This window comes from Carcharhinus amblyrhynchos, chromosome 3, assembly GCF_965287045.1.
Source record: "Carcharhinus amblyrhynchos chromosome 3, sCarAmb.v2.hapA, whole genome shotgun sequence".
NCBI classification, from domain to species: domain Eukaryota; kingdom Metazoa; phylum Chordata; class Chondrichthyes; order Carcharhiniformes; family Carcharhinidae; genus Carcharhinus; species Carcharhinus amblyrhynchos.
Window position 1 is genome coordinate 136,897,919 of NC_137326.1, and position 13,357 is coordinate 136,911,275.

The window sequence follows — 13,357 nt, forward strand, 5'->3', positions numbered from 1 at the left end:
CCAGAGCCACAGCAATGTGGTTGACCCTCAACTGCCCTCCAAGGGCAACTAGTCATGGGCAATAAATGCTGGCCCAGCCAGTAATGCCCATGTCCCACAAATGAATAATAAAAAGAAATGTAGGGTAAGAGTTCCTTCCCTGAATGACATTTGTGAAAACATTAGGGGTTAAATTGCAATTATCATTGTGAATAACTTCCTATTATTGAATTTAAATTCCAGCAGCCCCTATGGTGAGATTTGAACCTGTTGTGCACTGGGCCTTGGTGTTACAAGTCCAGTGACATTACCACTATACTACAGTCTCCCTTGGTGAATAAAATTGAATGGAGTAAGATTAAACTCTGTTCAATTGACCCTGGACCCTATTTCCGCAGTAGAAACATTGGCTTCATTGTTCAGAGAATGTGTAAAAGCTGAATTACACTTAGTGAGGTGTTAGTTATAGGCAAAGACACTGATGTTTAAACTGCTCTGTGGTCGCACCCTGATCTAGTGTGGATTGGCAATTGGAAGGACCATCACAGTGAACGAGCTCCCTCAGCCCCTGGGCTGACAAAGGGTTAAATGTTTGCAAAGCTTGAGCAGACTACAGGTTGAAACTGGAACCTCAAATTTCCCAATGTAATGGCTTTCCCCACCATTCCTCACACCACATCACTTAACTTCCTCCAAGCCTGCATACACACGCCCCTATCTCCTGCACAATCAGCCACTAACTGCTGATCATTTTAGTAACTGCTCACTTGCTGACTGAATGTCGCAGCAAAGTAGCATTTGTCTCTCTCATCCCTTGCACTGTTAAACTGCACCTTACCCAACTTCTTTGGAATTATTGGGGAACACATGTTGCATGCGGAGGTATGTATAACGTGAATCCTTGGCTTCATTTGTCCATTCAGACGTTCACAGCGTTGCAATCTAACAAGCAGATCTTATCAAACCTCTATGAGACTGTATAGTAACACGTTTTAGTTTTAACGGTGGCACAGTGATTCGCACTGCTGCCTCACAGCGCCAGGGGCCTGGGTTCGATTCCCAGCTTGGGTCACTGTCTGTACAGAGTCCGCACGTTCTCGCCGTATCTGTGTGGGGTTCCTCCGAAAGCTCTGGTTTCCTCCCAGAGTCCAAAAGATGTGCTGGTTAGGTGCATGGGACATGCTAAAGTCTCCTTCAGTGTACCCAAACAGGCAATGGAATGTGGCGACTGGGGGATTTTTCACAGTAACTTCATTGCAGTGTTAATGTAAGCCGACTTAAATTGTACTAAACAACATGAGAAAATACATTTGCTATGATCTGGAAGGTGTTGACTAGAAGGGCATTAGATGCAGATTCAAGAGTAACTTTCTAAAGATAATTGGACAAATAGTTGAAGGAAAGTATTTGCAGGGCAATGGGGGAAGTGCAGAGGAAAGGGGAGGGGGAATGATTATGCTGCTGTGTGAAGGAGCTAACACAAATTTAATGTGTAAAATGGCCTCTATCTATGCTGCATTGTTCAATGATTCTTTGCATTCTTAGGGTAGCACAGAGAATATGGAGTGTCAGAGTTTTTATCTGGTACATGATTATTTGTTCTTGAGATAGGAGTGGTGTTGCCAAGACGTTATTTGTTCTTCATCATTCACTCCAACATGGGGCTAAAGTTACCAATTCCGGGCGAACAAAAAACTAGAGGTTTCATTAATTGCATCCTAGGGTTTTATTTTATGTCTTTATAGGATATTGCCCATCCCTAGTTGCCCTTGGGGAAGTGGTGGTGACCTGTCCTCCTGGGCTGCTGCAGCCCCTGTGGTGTAGGTACACCCACGACGCTGTTAGGGAGGGAGTTCCAGGATTTTGACCCAGTGACAGTGAAGGAATGGTGATATATTTCCAAGTAAGAAGTCTCACAACACCAGGACTCTAACCTGGTGTTGTGAGGCTTCTTACTGTGTTTACCCCAGTCCAACACCGGCATCTCTACATCATGATATATTTCCAAGTCAGGATGGTAAGTGGTTTGGAGGGGAATTTGCTGGTGTGGTTTTCCCAGGTTTCTGCTGCTCTTGTCCTTCTAGATAGCAATGTTTGTGGGTTTGGAACGTAGTTTAAAGAACCTTGGTCAGTTGCTGCAGTGAATCTTGAAGACGGTACACACAGCTGGAACTGTACATTGATGGTAGCAGGACTGAATGTTTGTGGATGGTGTATCAATCAGACGGGGCTGCTTTGTCCTGAATGGCATCAAGCTTCCTGAGTGTTGTTGGAGCTGCACCCATCCAGACAAGTGTAGACAATTGCATCACATTCCTGACGTGTGCCTTGTGAATGGTGGGCAGACATTGAGGAGTCAGAAGGCAAGTTAATTGCCGCAGGGTTCCTCAGATTTTGTATTAATCTCTGAGGTAGGGACATGGTAGCACAAGGTAGGGTGGCACGGTGGCACAGTGGTTAGCACTGCTGCTTCACAGCTCCAGGGTCCTGGGTTCAATCCCCGGCTCAGGTCACCGTCTCGTGTGGAGTTTTCACATTCTCCTCGTGTCTGCATGGGTTTCCTCCGGGTCCTCCAGTTTCTTCCCACAGTCCAAAGATGTGCGGGTTGGCCATGCCAAGAAATTGTACCTTAATATCCAGTGATTAGTGGGTAGAATACGGGGGTAGGGCCTGGGTGGGATTGTGTTTGGTGCAGACCTGAAGAGCCTCTCCCTGCACTTTAGGGTTCTACATTCGGCACAACTTTGTGGGTCGAAGGGCCTGTATTGTGCTGCAGTTTTTCTATGTTTCTATGTAACAAACAAGCATTTCTCTAGCGCCTTTTTAGCATCTCGGGAAGGCCAAAGGACTTTACAGCCAATGAAGTACTTGACTGTGAAAGTGTAGGAATTGTAACAGTCAATTCACACACAGCAAGATCCCACCTCTTTTAGTGATGTTGGTTAAGGGAAATTTGTCCACATTTTAGAGATACCCATGTCTGTCCTACACATTCGCCCCACCCACAGCCATTCCAAAGCTCCCCCGGCCAGGGTCCAGGATCCCACCTTCTCTAGCTCATCCAAACGTCACCAGTTCATATCCCAACTTGCACCAAACTTCATTCACCCATCACTCCCTGTACTCCCATTGGCTCCAAATCTTCCAACATATCCATCTTCAAATCCTCATCCTTGTGTCCTCGTCCCTTCATGGCGTCACCCCTTCCCTATCTCGGTAATGTCCCTCAGCCCCACGACCTGCAAAAGGTTAATGTCAGAAATATACATGATGAGGATGTTATTATGATAACTGATTAGATGACAGGAAGGTGAGAACAATTGGGCAGATTGTTCTGATCACATGTCAGCTTCCAGCTGTACAAATGCTTGCTGTAGATAATGAATAACAGTTTTCAGATACTACAGGTTTCAGCCACGCACTTTGGGAGAGCGGAAAAGCCCCAAAACCCCCATCTAAACCCCAAGCACACAAAGAAACATAAGCTTTCGAGATCTCAGCAGTGGTCCAATTTAGTTTATTTATTAGTGTCACAAATAGGCTTACATTAACACTGCAGTGCACTGCGAAAATCATTTAGTTGCCATACTCCGGCGCCTGTGTGGGTCCACTGAGAGAGTATTTAGCATGGCCAATGCACCTAACCAGCACGTCTTTCAGACTGTGGGAGGAATCCAGAGCACCCGGAGCAAACCCATGCAGACACGTGCAGACTCCACACAGACAGTGACCCAAGCCGGGAATCGAACCCATGTCCCTGGCGCTGTGAGGCAGCAGCGCTAACCACCGTGCCATCGTGCCACCCTGCTATTTTTGGCACGTACACAGCCCAACTCTCTCCATTGTTGAAGAAACTCTTTACAATCTGCCTCATTGAGTCACCAATTCCATTAACCCCATGCGTGGTTTAGTTTATAATTCTGTTGGATTTTGTGGAGGGCCTTGGGGAGTTTAACAATGGACTGTAAAGAGATGTTGTTTTTGAGAACATTCCAGAGATAAGGGCTGGTGTGGGAAAGGGAAGGGGGAGAAGATTTGATTTGATTTATTACTGTCATGGGTATCAGGATACAGTGAAAAGTATTGTTTCTTGCACGCGATATAGACAAAGCATACCGTTCATGGAGAAGGAAATGAGGGAGTGCAGAATGTAGTGTTACAGTCATAGCTCGGGTGTACAGAAAGATCACATTAATGCGAGGTTGATGAAACATTTGAACACGCGATTGGTGTTGTAGTTTTTTATGTGGTTTATGAGGAGGCTGCCGTGTTATATTCTTGGAGTTGAACATGTGCGAGCTTTCTGTCATCGGGCAATTTACTTGGACCACAATTTGGGGGAAAGAGGGAGAACCACCCATCACTCCTAAGCTTCAATCAGAATCAAAGGACTGCAGAGAGCTTGCAAACGCCTCTGAAAGAACATTCCAGAGATAGGCTTTGGGTAAACCACTCTCCCTACACTCTGATAATTTTCAATCCTCCCATCCTGATGTGGTTCCGCTAATTTATTTCTGATCTGGAGTTTGTTGCCATGGGATTTATTATTGGAGCTCAGCTGGACTGCAGAGAATAAAAATAACAGAAAGATTTTTATATTTTCTTCTATTTTTGTACATTTGGGTTCACATACTTACTCAGGAATGGAACACTTCATATTTCAGGCAATGAATGTCCCCATCAAACACTCCCAGGACAGGTACAGCACAGGGTTAGATACAGAGTAAAACTCCCTCTACACTGTCCCCATCAAACACTCCCAGGACAGGTACAGCACAGGGTTAGATACAGAGTAAAGCTCCCTCTACACTGTCCTCCCAACAAACACACCCAGGACAGGTACAGCACTGGGGTGGATACAGAGTAAAGCTCCTTCTACACTGTCCCCATCAAACACTCCCAGGACAGGTACAGCACGGGGTTAGATACAGAGTAAAGCTCCCTCTACACTGTCCTCCATCAAACACTCCCAGGACAGGGACAGCACGGGTTAGATACAGAGTAAAGCTCCCTCTACACTGTGCCCCCATCAAACACTCCCTGGGCAGATATGACACAGCTAGATATTGCAGGGCTGCAGAGTTTAGATCTGAACCATTGGTTGTGGGATCACTTTTTGTTAGTTATGCTGTTTGGCACACAATTATTCCTATATCGTAGCTTTTTTTATTCATTCGTGGGGCATGGGTGTCACTGGCTGGCAGCATTTATTGCCCATCCCTAGTTGCCCTTGTTCAGAGGACAGTTGACAGCCAACCATGTTGCTGTGAACAAAGAAAATTACAGCACAGGAACAGGCCCTTCGGCCCTCCAAGTCTGTACCGACCATGCTGCCCCACTGAACTAAAGCCCCCTACCCTTCCAGGGACCATATCCCTCCATTTCCATCCTATTCATGTATTTGCCAAGACACTCCTTAAATGTCACTATCGTATCCGCTTCCACTACCTCCCCCGGCAGCGAGTTCCAGGCACCCACCGCCTGCTGTGTAAAAAAACTTGCCTCGTTCATCTCCTTTAAACCTTGCCCCTCGCACCTTAAACCTGTGTCCCCTAGTAATTGACTCTTCGGCCCTGGGAAAAAGATTATGACTAGCCACTCCATCCATGCCTCTCATAATCTTGAAGACTTCTATCAGGTCACCCCTCAACCTCCGTCATGGCTCTGGAGTCACATGTAGGCCAGACCAGGTAAGGACAGCAGATTTCCTTTCCTAAAGAACATTTGTGACCCAGATGGGTTTCTTCAACGATGGTTTTCTGGTCATCAATATTGCCCAGATATTTTTTATTGAATTCAAATTCCACCATCTGCCGTGGTGGGATTCGAACCTGGGTCCCCAGAACATTAGCTGAGTTTCTGGATTAATAGCTTCACTAGGTTGACACCTTATTTATATCTAATCCCGTGCTGTCCCTGTCCTGGGAGTGTTTGATGGCGGGACAGTGTAGAGGGAGCTTTACTCTGTATCTAACCCCATGCTGTACCTGTCCTGGGAGTGTTTAATGGGGACAGTGTAGAGGGAGCTTTACTCTGTATCTAACCCCATGCAGTACCTGTCCTGGGAGTGTTTAATGGGGACAGTGTAGAGGGAGTTTTACTCTGTATCTAACCCCATGCTGTACCTGTCCTGGGAGTGTTTGATGGGGGACAGTGTAGAGGGAGCTTTACTCTGTATCTAACCCCATGCTGTACCTGTCCTGAGAGTGTTTGATGGGGACAGTGTAGAGGGAGCTTTACTCTGTATCTAACCCCATGCTGTACCTGTCCTGGGAGTGTTTGATGGGGGACAGTGTAGAGGGAGCTTTACTCTGTATCTAACCCCGTGCTGTACCTGTCCTGAGAGTGTTTGATGGGGACAGTGTAGAGGGAGCTTTACTCTGTATCTAACCCCATGCTGTACCTGTCCTGGGAGTGTTTAATGGGGACAGTGTAGAGGGAGCTTTACTCTGTATCTAACCCCATGCAGTACCTGTCCTGGGAGTGTTTGATGGGGGACAGTGTAGAGGGAGTTTTACTCTGTATCTAACCCCGTGCTGTACCTGTCCTGGGAGTGTTTAATGGGGACATTCATTGCCTGAAATATAAAGTATTTTGTTTCTGGTGCTGTTCTGAGCATGTCCTTCTGCTCTCTCCATTGAACCAGGGTTGGTCCCGTGGCTTGACGGTAATGGTAGAGTGGGCGGTGGGGGGATATGCCAGGCCATGAGGATGCAGAGTGAGGTTGAGTACAACTCTCTTGCTGCTGATGGCTCACAGCACCTCACGGATGTCCAGTCCTGAGTTGCTTGAATTGTTTGAATTCTTTTTGCCTGGCGGCAGTAACGCACGACAACAGTGAAATCTCAGCTCTGACGAAGGGTCATCCAGACTTGGAACGTTGGCTGGAATTTTATTGGCACGCCTGCCCCGATTCCCAGGGTGGGCAAGGCTCGGAGAACGGCATTTCCCATTAGCCTTGGGTGGGATTATACCAAGCTCGAGCAGACGTGCCGGTAAAATTCCACCTATTGGTTCTCTTCTCTCTCCCACAGATGCTGTCAGGAATGCTGAGATTTTCCAGCATTTTTCGATCTCCTTTCAGATTCCAGCATCTGCAGTATTTTGCTTATAATCTTTCCCTGTTGTCTTTCTTCACTTGCTTATCTCACCCACAATATTTTTCAACCTTCCCTTAGTTCTTGAGGAAGGCATGATTCATTGAATTGGAATGCTGCCCAAGTGTTGTTCCCAGTCTCCATTGTTTCTTGTTGCAGAACCAGAATGCATATTATGCCCGGAATTGGTGAGAGTGCGGCTCCTGAGGACCTGGTGGGCTAACTGAGCTAGTGACCGGTGTTGATCTGGGTCACTGTGTATCTAAGCAAAGGGGGTTTAGTCTGGCAGCTTAAAGATCAGAATTTTCCAACGTGGCGCTCACGTGAGTTAAAATCTCTTTCAGGACAAGGTGGGGGCCTGCCTGTTTAAGAGCAAACAGCCATTATTGACAGGAGCGTTGATTTGTGAGTGTGTATCAAATTCCATTTCTATGAGGTGGGAGGAACTTGTGGCTGGTTTTTGGGTGTTCACCTAGCACAGGGTGAGATACGCCTTCCACAGCTGAGAGGCAGACACTGGCCCATTGCAGCGACAACTCATCAGCATTCTTCAGGCGTCCTTCAGCAGCAGAAACGGGGGAAAGCTGAGCTCCCCGGGGTTAGGAGGTGATCTGAATGAGAACAGTGAAGGAGAAGGTAATTCTGCAAAATTACTTCACACTGAACTGAGAGTGAGATAACTTGTACTGATGGTGCCTTTCTCAAAGTCAGCACATTCCAGAGAGTTTTATTGCATGCATTGTGTATGTGCTCCAGAATGAGCTGTGAATAAGGCAGGAGAGGGTCAGAAGTAGGGGCAGGGACTAGCGCAGGGACTGGCACAGGAGCAGGAGCTGGAGTCAGAACAGATGCCAAAGTGTATCACTTCAGACTTTTGTGTATTGAAATGCATCTACCTTCTCTCTGTCCATCCTGCTAGCCTAACTCCGAGCTTTGATATTCAATTGATATAAGAAGAACTAGGAGCAGGAGTAGGCCATCTGGCCCCTCGAGCCTGCTCCGCCATTCAATAAGATCATGACTGACCTTTTCCTGGATTCAGCTCCATGTATCATCTTCCTTGTCATCCTCCCAATCTTCCAGATCTGGTGTCAGAGATTATTAGGAATCCTGCAGCAAGGAACTCATCTCCTGACTCCCAAAGCCCATCCATCATCTACAAGGCACAAATGTGGAATGTTGGCACAGTGGTTATCACTGCTACCTCACAGTGCCAGGGACCCTGGTTCAATTCCAGCTTTAATTGACTGTCTGTGTGGAATTTACACATTCTTCACGTGCATTTCCTCTCGGTTCTCCAGTTTCCTCTCACAGTCCAAAGATGTGCAGTTCATGTGGATTGTCCATGGTAAACAGGAAGGTTATGTTGCAGCTGAATAAGGTGCTGGTGAGGCCACACCTGGAGTATTGTGTACAGTTCTGGCCTATTTATTTGAGAAAGGAGGGGCACAGGAGGGATGCAGAGGAGATTCACTAGGTTGATTCTGGAGTTGAGAGTTTTGGCTTATGAGGAGAGACAGAGTACATTGGGGCTATACTCATTGGAATTCAGAAAAATGAGGGGCTTATAGAAACATACAAGATTATGAAGAAAATAGACAAGATAGAAGCAGGGAGGGTGTTTCCACTGGCGGGTGAAACTAGAACTAGGGGGTATAGCCTCAAAATACGGGGGAGCAGATTTAGGACTGAGTTGAGGAGGAACTTCTTCACATAAAGGGTTGTGAATCTGTGGAATTCCCTGCCCAGTGAAGCAGTTGAGGCTCCCTCATTGAATGTTTTTAAGACAAGGATAGATAGATTTTTGAACAATAAAGGAATTAAGGGTTATGGTGAGCGGGCGGGTAAGTGGAGCTGAGTCCACAAAAAGATCAGTCATGATCTTATTGAATGGTGGGGCAGGTTCGATGGGCCTACTCCTGCTCCTAGTTCTTATGTTCTTATTAAACGCACAGGGTCACATGGATAGGCTGGGGCCTGGGTGGGCCTGGATAAGATGTTCTGTCAGAGAGTTGGTGCAGACCTGATGGGCTGAATGGCCTCTTTCTGTATTGTAGAGGTTCTATAGAGTGTGATGGAATACTCCCTATTTGCCTGGATGGGTGCAGCTCCTACAGCACTCAACAAACCCAACACCATCCAGGACAAAGGAGCCCCGCTTGATTGCTACCCCTTCAACATACATTCACTCTCTCCACCACCCACAAACAGCGGTAGTTCTGAATAACATCTACAAGATGCAGTGCAGGAACTCAACAAGACTCCTTAGACAGCACCTTCCAAACCCATGACTGCTACCATCTGGAAGGACAAGAACAGCAGATGCATAGGAAAACCTGGAACTCACCATCCTAATTTGGAAATATATCATAGTTCCTTCATGGTCACTGGGTCAAAATCCCTCCCTAACAGTTTGAATCCCACCATGGCCGATGGTGAAAATTTGAATTTAATAAAAAAATCTGGAATTAGAAGTCTAATGTTGAACATAAAACTACTACCAATTGTTGTAAAAACCCATCTGGTTCACTAATGTCCTTTTGTGCATGAGTCGCAAAAACCCAGCTTGCAGGTGCAGCAGGTGGTCAGGAAGGCGAATGGGATGCTGGCCTTCATAGCGAGGGGGATTGAATATAAAAGTAGGGAGGTCTTGCTGCAGCTGTATGGGCATTGGTGAGGCCGCAGCTGGAGTACTGTGTGCAGTTTTGGGCGCCGCACCTGCGCAAGGATATTTTGGCCCTGGAGGGAGTGCAGAGGAGGTTTACTAGGCTGATGCCGGAGTTGAGGGGATTGAGCTATGAGGAGAGGCTGAATAAACTAGGCTTGTACTCGTTAGAGTTTAGAAGAATGAGGGGAGATCTCATTGAGACGTATAAGATGATGAATGGGATGGATAGGATAGAGGTGGAGAGACTCTTCCCGCTCAAAAAAGACAGTAGGACTAGGGGGCACAGCCTCAAGATAAAGGGGGGGCGGTTTAGAACGGAGTTGAGGAGGAACTTCTTCACTCAAAGGGTGGTGAATCTCTGGAATTCTCTGCCCGTTGAAGTGGTGGAGGCTGCCTCGCTAAATATTTTTAAGAAGCGGGTTGATGGGTTCTTGATAAGAGAGGGGATTAAGGGTTATGGGGAGAGGGCGGGAAAGTGGAACTGAGCCACAACAGATCAGCCATGATCTTATTGAATGGCGGGGCAGGCTCGAAGGGCTAGATGGCCTACTCCTGCTCCTATTTCTTATGTTCTTATGTTCTTAAATCTGCAGTCCTTTCCTGGTCTGGCCTACACGTGACCTCAGAACCACAGCAATGTGACTGATTCTCAACTGCTCTCAGGGAGGGGCAATAAATGTTAGCCCAGTGAGTGACACCCACATCCCACTAACAAATAAAAAAAGTACACACACATATACAAATACACACACACCTGCATACATGTATGTACAGGCACACACCCATATACACACATGTATATCTTCACATATACACACACACTCAGACACATACACACTCACAAACACAGACACACTCACATAGACACCTTTTTTCACACACATACACACATGTATACACGCATATCCCAGGTAATATTCAGGAACATGTGTTCCATGCTCAGTGAGTGACTATTGGTCAGCTCAGTTCTACAATGCCAAGACCACTCATTTCCACTGGGGACATTGAGGTAAACATGTTTCCTCAGAGGGCCCAAGGCTTTTGCAGAGAGGCTGCTTTTCCTTGGCTAATGGGGCTCGCATCAAAATGCATGGTCACAGGATGAGGACAGGCCAGTTCAGACTGAGATGTGGAGACATTTTGTCATTCAAAGAGTTGTGAATATTTGGAATTCTCCACCCCAGAGGGCGTGGATGTCCCATCATTGAATGACCCTTTGTGGTTGTGTGCATGTAAGATGTGCGTACACATGTGAGTGTGTGTGTTTGTGTATATGTGTATGTATGCGCGTATGTGTGTTTGAGAGTGTGAGTGTTTGTGCGTATATGTAACTGTGTGTGTACGTGTGTGTGTGTGCATATGTGTTTGTGCACATAAGTTCGTGTACACATGTGTGACTGTATGTGTTTGTATCTATGTGTGTGTATATGTATGTGTGAGTGCATGTGTGTTTATGTAAGTGTCTGCATACATGCTTGTGTGAGGGTATGTGTGTCTATATATATATATATATGTGTGTGCATATGGGTGTGTGAGTGTATGTGTGTATATGTATGTGTCCATGTGTAAATGCAAGCGTGTGTGTACGCAAGTGTGAGTGCTTATTTATGTGTATATGTTAGTGAGTGTGTGTACATGAATGTGAGGTGCATTTGTGTATATGTAGACATCTATCCATGCCAATATTTTACCCCCATCACGTGAGCTTTTATTTTCTGCAATAATCTTTGCTGTGACTCCGTATATCAAATGGACCCAGTAAACGCAGTTACTCCAGATGGGACCTGACCAAGGTCCATCACACTGAAGGAACAGTTCCTCCCCTTTATATTCCAGAATCCGTGAGTTCAAGGTCAACATTTCTTGGCTTGTTTGTTGTCTTTAAGGGATTGAGCTGCCTGGACACCTAAAGGGGAGGTCCTTAGCTCCCCCCCCCCCACCAAAAAAAAACCAGGCAGGTCTGAGTCAAGTGGGAGATGAAAGTGTTAAAAAATGGAATCCTGATCCAAACACATCTCCAATGGCCCACTCCTGATTTTAACCGGAGGCGAGACATGGAATGGCTGGCCGATTGGCCAATTTAAAAATGATGACCAGGCTGATAGCCCCACACTTCATAATATACCTTGGGCTTTCTGATCTGACACCCAAACACTCCCTCTGTTGGAATTGCATTTGCTACGGTTTTGCTGGGTCTCTTAATCTGTAACTTCCTCCTCAACTTTCACACAAAGCTGCCGTGCCTCTGAACTTCCGCACGTTGTTAATCGAATGCAACAAGTCCCAGGGATTTTGCTAACCATGTGTTGTCATGTGTTGCCATGCCACCTGCATGATCAGATTGCTGCAACTACAGACACAAGTTCTGCTCTCCATGGTAAGCAAGGAGCTTGCAAAATCCCAATGGTTGTACTGGACAGTTTGTATTGTTGTGCCAGTCAAATAAATTTCAATTATAAAATTCCATTCCAAATGCTTCCTCCCAAATTTTACCTTCATTGCTGCCACTTGGCTAAATTTCTCCTGAAAGGAGTGCCAGAAAGGAGAAATTTACTCCTGCTGCAAAGTTGCGTAGATGGCCATTCCTGATAATGGTCACAGTTTAATATTCAGCTGGAGGGGGCATTGTCACCTATCTGTAAATTGCGCCCCCCCCCATGAACATTCACATGCAGCACCCAGCAATCAGAACATCGGAACAGGAAGACGCCATTCAGTCCCTCAAGCCCACTCTGCCATTCAATGAGATCATGGCTGATCTGTGGTCTAACTCCATGTACCTGCCCTAGGCCCATCACCCTCGATACCCTCTACTTTCTCAGAAGACAAAGGAAATTTGGCATGTCCTCTACGACCTTCACCAACGTTTACAGACCTACCACAGAAGGCATTCTTTCTGGTTGTATCACAGTTTGGTATGGGCTCCTGCTCTGTCTACAACCATAAGAAACTACAAAGGGCCGTGAATGAAGCCCAATCCATCACACAAACCAGCCTCCCATCCATTGACTCTGTCTACACTTCTCGCTGCCTCAAAAAAGCAGCCAGCATAATTAAGGACCCCACGTACCCCGGACAATCTCTCTTCCACCTTCTTCAATCAGGAAAAAGATGCAAAATCTGAGATCACGTACCATCGACTCAAGATCAGGTTCTTCCCTGCTGCCATCAGACTTTTGAATGGACTTACCTTGCTTTAAATTGATCTTTCTCTGAACCTTAGCTATGACTGTAACACTACATTCTGAACTCTTTCCTTTCCTTCTCTATAAACAGTATGCTTTGTCTGTATAGTGCACAAGAAACAATACTTTTCACTGTATACTAACACATGTGACGATAATAAATCAAATTAAAATCAAATTAAATCAAATTAAAATCAGGCATAGTGCCAGAAGATTGGAGGATAGCAAATGTTGTCCCATTGTTTAAGAAGGGGAACAGAGACTTCCCCGGGAATTATAGACCGGTGAGTCTTACTTCTGTTGTGGGCAAGGTTTTAGAAAAAATTATTAGGGATAGGATTTATAGTTATTTAGAGAGTAATGAATTGATTGGAGACAGTCAGCATGGTTTTGTGGAGGGTAGGTCGTGCCTTACTAACCTTATTGAG

General features: G+C 46.0%; 1 protein-coding gene across 3 annotated transcripts in view; it reads left to right on the plus strand.

Moving 5' to 3' along the window:
- The first annotated feature begins 744 nt into the window (after positions 1–744).
- Positions 745–13,357, plus strand: part of LOC145341163 (phospholipase D1-like) — a 146,647-nt gene continuing 134,034 nt past the window's right edge. For 2 of the 3 annotated variants that reach the window (XM_080186079.1, XM_080186076.1), the window contains exon 1: positions 745–861. The gene's annotated coding sequence lies outside the window, so the exon portion shown is untranslated. Of the gene's footprint in view, positions 862–7,598; positions 7,713–13,357 lie in introns of those variants that run through there. The other variant, XM_080186077.1, reaches the window with a different exon arrangement.